Genomic DNA, 5,000 nt, shown 5'->3' with positions numbered 1-5,000 from the left:
GAATTATCTTAATGCACGACATAAATCTCGATACCTCGTTAAAGTTAGCATCCACTTGCTGGTTGTTAGCTGAGGATATCGTATTTATAGCTGCAAAAACAACTTGTTTAGCATTTTACTTTGCTAAAACATCAAGTTACCTGGTTGATCCTGCCAGTAGTCATATGCTTGTCTCAAAGATTAAGCCATGCATGTCTAAGTACATACTGTTTATAAAGTGAAACCGCGAATGGCTCATTAAATCAGTTACGGTTCCTCGGATATTCTTTTTTACATGGGTAACTGTGGTAATTCTAGAGCTAATACATGAACAAGTGTTCCAACCTCAGCTTGCTGACGGAAGGATCGCATTTATTAGTACAAGACCAATGATTCTTATTCACCTAGAACCCTGTTCAGTGATTTCGGTCGCTGTCTAAGGACTAGCAGTGGGGATCTTAGCAACTTCGGTTGCATTTCTTGTGATGACTCTGAATAACTGAGCAAATCGTATGGCCTCTGAGCCGACGATGTATCCCTCAAGCAACTGCCTTATCAACTGTCGATGGTAGGTTATGCGCCTACCATGGTTGTAACGGGTAACGGGGAATTAGGGTTCGATTCCGGAGAGGGAGCCTGAGAAACGGCTACCACATCTAAGGAAGGCAGCAGGCGCGCAAATTACACAATCCCAGTACGGGGATGTAGTGACGAAAAATAACAATACGGGACTCTATTGAGGCCCCGTAATTGGAATGAGTACAATTTAAATCCTTTAACGAGGATCTAACCTGTGGGGAAAAAGTTTGAGACTTTTTGGTTTTTTTCTTGTATCTCGTAAGATAATGGTTGAATTTTTCTGAAAATTCAACATGTTAGAGTTGGATAGTGTAGCTTTGATAATTGAGAAATCCAGAATGAAAAAAAACAAAGGTCACTTCACAATCATCGCTCAAACTAGGAGGAGAAAATTTTTTTTAAATGAAATTGGTTTCGTGAATAACCTCATGAACAACATTTTATGAAGCTAAAAAAATAAACCAATCGATGCAACTCTTTGAGACCTTTCAGTTAAAGTACAGTCCAAAAAATTCAGATTAGTCGTTTGAAAGATATTCAATTTTGAATGGAATTTTAGCTTCAAAAAAGTTGACTTAGTCATTTTCTGTCTATGAGAGTTTAACATTAATCGAAAATAAAAAATTTTTCTCCTCCTAGTTTGAGCGATGATTGTGAAGTGACCTTTGTTTTTTTCATTCTGGATTTCTCAATTATCAAATCTACACTATCCAACTCTAACATGTTGAATTTTCAGAAAAATTCAACCATTATCTTACGAGATACAAGAAAAAAACCAAAAAGTCTCAAACTTTTTCCCCACAGGTTATTGGAGGGCAAGTCTGGTGCCAGCAGCCGCGGTAATTCCAGCTCCAATAGCGTATATTAAAGTTGCTGCGGTTAAAAAGCTCGTAGTTGGATTTCAGTCGAACCTATGGGGTCCACTGATTAAAGGGTTAGATGGTGATGTTAGGTTTCTTGCTTGTGTCTACGGATGCTTGCTTGAACCTTCATTCCTCTTTCCTGGTGGTTACATTCATAGTGTTTAGACAGAAAATTGCTCGATATTTGCTATCAATGCTCTTTACCGAGTGTTGATTCAAGCGATCGAGACTTTTACCTTGAAAAAATCAGAGTGCTCAAAGCAGGCGTCCAAAACCTCGAAAGAGGTGCCTAAAAACGGTATGGTCAACCATCTATATGATGCGTACCACTACCTTAACTTGAATGATCTTGCATGGAATAATGGAATAGGACCTTGGTTCTATTTTGTTGGTCTTAAGAATCCAAGGTAATGATTAAGAGGGACAGACGGGGGCATTTGTATTGCGGCGCTAGAGGTGAAATTCTTGGACCGTCGCAAGACAAACTACAGCGAAAGCATTTGCCAAGAATGTTTTCATTAATCAAGAACGAAAGTTAGAGGTTCGAAGGCGATCAGATACCGCCCTAGTTCTAACCATAAACGATGCCAACCAGCGATCATTCTGAGTAACTAATTTCATGACTCGAATGGAAGCTTCCGGGAAACCAAAGTTTTTGGGTTCCGGGGGAAGTATGGTTGCAAAGCTGAAACTTAAAGGAATTGACGGAAGGGCACCACCAGGAGTGGAGCTTGCGGCTTAATTTGACTCAACACGGGAAAACTCACCCGGCCCGGACACTGAGAGGATTGACAGATTGAGAGCTCTTTCTTGATTCAGTGGGTGGTGGTGCATGGCCGTTCTTAGTTGGTGGAGTGATTTGTCTGGTTAATTCTGATAACGAACGAGACTCTAGCCTACTAAATAGACTTGCAGTTTACACTGCAGTACTCCCCCTTAGTCAACCTGTGGGTGGTAGTATCTCTTGATGGTTTCGGCTGTTGAGGGCTCTGCTGCTATTAGCCTACAGAATTGGCTAGGGTAAGGATGCTGTAGCACTGTAAGGACTTCTTAGAGGGACAAGCGGCGCTCGCAGCCGCACGAAACAGAGCAATAACAGGTCTGTGATGCCCTTAGATGTCCGGGGCCGCACGCGTGCTACACTGAAGTGGTCATCGTGCATACTGTTTCCTGCTCCGAAAGGAGTGGGTAACCGCTTGAACCCATTTCGTGATGGGGATTGGGCATTGTAATTATTGCCCATGAACGAGGAATTCCCAGTAAGCGTGAGTCATTAGCTTGCGTTGATTACGTCCCTGCCCTTTGTACACACCGCCCGTCGCTACTACCGATTGAATGATTTAGTGAGGACTTCGGACTGGTCAATCCAGACCATTGGGAAACTAGTGGTCGGATTGTGCTGGAAAGATGTTCAAACTTGATCATTTAGAGGAAGTAAAAGTCGTAACAAGGTTTCCGTAGGTGAACCTGCGGAAGGATCATTAACGTATTACCCTCTTATTATAAGAGAAATACAACCTTCAAACAATCAAACACTCTGCATAGTGATATTGTAGATGCTAATATGGTGAATGCAATTGAATTGTATTTGCATTAGAGTCGCAATTGTGAATGTTTATTGCAAACATTTAGCCATTGCAACATGATTCTAATTTGCATTACATTCGTTCATTCATACATCCATCTTTCATTATCCAATGCAACAAAGAGTGAGGGTTATCTAACGATAGCCATAATTTCTTTTGCAAAACAATTGTAGTTTATAATGAAAAGCCTGTCTTGCTACATACTTGGTACCTGATCAAGTCTTCAGCTTATGCTGACGGCAAGGTTTAAAGAAGGAAGTTTTACACTTCTTCGCCTAACTAAGTAAAGACAACTATGGTTTTTATAAACTGCATACAATTGTTTTCAAACCCTCTCAATGCAGATTTAGGATACTTATTAAAAGTCCCACGGTGGCAAAGATACATCTTCAAGCGGTGGATCACTCGAATTACCAATCGATGAAGAACGTAGCTAGCTACGATAATCGGTGCGAATTGCAGGACACGCCGAGCACTTGAGCTTCCAACGCACATTGCGGCTTTCGGGTCTTTTCCGAGGTCACATCTGTCTGAGAGTTGAGATGTAAAATAATCAACAAAACACTTGCATACTACCATATATGCATTGTTTTGAGAGGATTGTATATTTATATGCATGAATCTTGATGTTTTATTCCTTTTCTTAATTGCAATTCGTTGCAATTTAGTAAGGAGAATCTCAAATCTACTTGTTTCACATGATAAATTTTGTGTACAATGCATATTTCATCTCTGCAAGCAGTATATATGAATAGATACTAGCATGAGATTCTAAGGTTAGTCGCCTATCTGACGACGCTAAAGTCGTATTGCAGATAACTATGGTGATCAACTAACCTGTTAACTGATGAATCTTCTTGCACTTGTATAAATCGTACAAATAGTAGCTATTTCATTCTGTTAAAGCAGACCTAAGAAGTAATGCAAAGGCAAAATTTGTGCAAACATTAAAGTAGATTTACGTTGCTTGCTTGCAAACAACACAAATAAACATTAATCAACTTAATCAATATTTTTGATCTCAGATCAGGTGAGGTTACCCGCCGAATTTAAGCATATAATTCAGCGGAGGAAAAGAAATCAAATGAGATTCCCTGAGTAACGGCGAGTGAAAAGGGATGAGTCCGGCGCAAAGGTTTTCCATTGAAAGGTGGAAAGCGGTGCTGCGTAATGGCTAGAGTCACGATTATTTCAACTAAATCTGCAAGTCCCTCTGACAAGGGCCCTCTTCCCAGAGACGGTTCTAGGCCGGTGGCAGATCTTGGTTAATGGAATATCGATTACTGGCTTTAGTCGCGGATAGAGTCAGATTGCTTGAGAGTGCAATCCAAATTAGGAGGTAAACTCCTCCTAAGACTAAATACGATGGTAATATCGATAGCAAACAAGTACCGTGAGGGAAAGTTGCAAAGTACTTTGAAGAGAGAGTTCAAAAGGACGTGAAACCGCTTGTAGAGAAACGGATAGAACCACGAAGTGTAGCTGAGAGGAGAACTCAGCTCCTCTTGTGTATTGTTGCCTTTTTCTATTCAGTGCTAAGAATGCTTTACAGCGTTCCAAGATCAGTAGGTTAAGGGGTAACTTTTAGCCTGCCCTTGGATCTTGGTATTGATAGGAGGAGTGCAATATGTGCATGAGGAGTGCATTTTCTCAACTCTCGTGCTCAAACCACGACCAATGTGAAGGAGAGTGCAAAACTCTTGTTCAAGTGATAACAGCAAGGTGTACTAAACACACACCTAATCAGCATTTAGTTTTCACAGCTACTAATATTCCTTGCGTTGTTAGACTTAGCCTGTGAGCTAGTGTTGGCAACTGTTACCACAGTCACATTGGAGATGAATCTCTGCTTATGCAGGGTCAACAATGCTTGTCATCTGCTCTGACGAATCCGACTAGTCTTTCGTTGATGATGTCTGTTTCTTCACCTGGTGTTGAAACAACTCATGGATTGGCTGGCTTTTGGTGGTTTGTTGGTAAAAGTGGCAAGCTT

General features: G+C 40.8%; 2 non-coding genes and 1 pseudogene across 2 annotated transcripts in view; all 3 read left to right on the top strand.

Moving 5' to 3' along the window:
• Positions 1-137: 137 nt before the first annotated feature.
• On the top strand, positions 138-2,905 carry LOC149092793 (small subunit ribosomal RNA; annotated as a pseudogene).
• Positions 2,906-3,392: 487 nt separating this feature from the next.
• Positions 3,393-3,547, top strand: LOC149092792 (5.8S ribosomal RNA). The gene has a single exon (XR_016200614.1). It is a non-coding gene; the product is annotated as a 5.8S ribosomal RNA (ribosomal RNA).
• A 476-nt stretch (positions 3,548-4,023) lies between these two features.
• The window catches only part of LOC149092791 (large subunit ribosomal RNA), a 4,168-nt gene continuing 3,191 nt past the window's right edge, over positions 4,024-5,000 (top strand). The window contains exon 1 of the ribosomal RNA XR_016200584.1: positions 4,024-5,000. This exon is cut by the window's right edge and continues 3,191 nt beyond it. This is a non-coding gene — a ribosomal RNA (large subunit ribosomal RNA).

This window comes from Tetranychus urticae, unplaced genomic scaffold, assembly GCF_039701765.1.
Source record: "Tetranychus urticae isolate SD_2017Ah unplaced genomic scaffold, NJAU_TeUrti_SD_1.0 Scaffold_5, whole genome shotgun sequence".
NCBI classification, from domain to species: domain Eukaryota; kingdom Metazoa; phylum Arthropoda; class Arachnida; order Trombidiformes; family Tetranychidae; genus Tetranychus; species Tetranychus urticae.
Note: the sequence above shows the minus strand (reverse complement) of the source record. Positions and strands in the feature narration are given on the sequence as shown.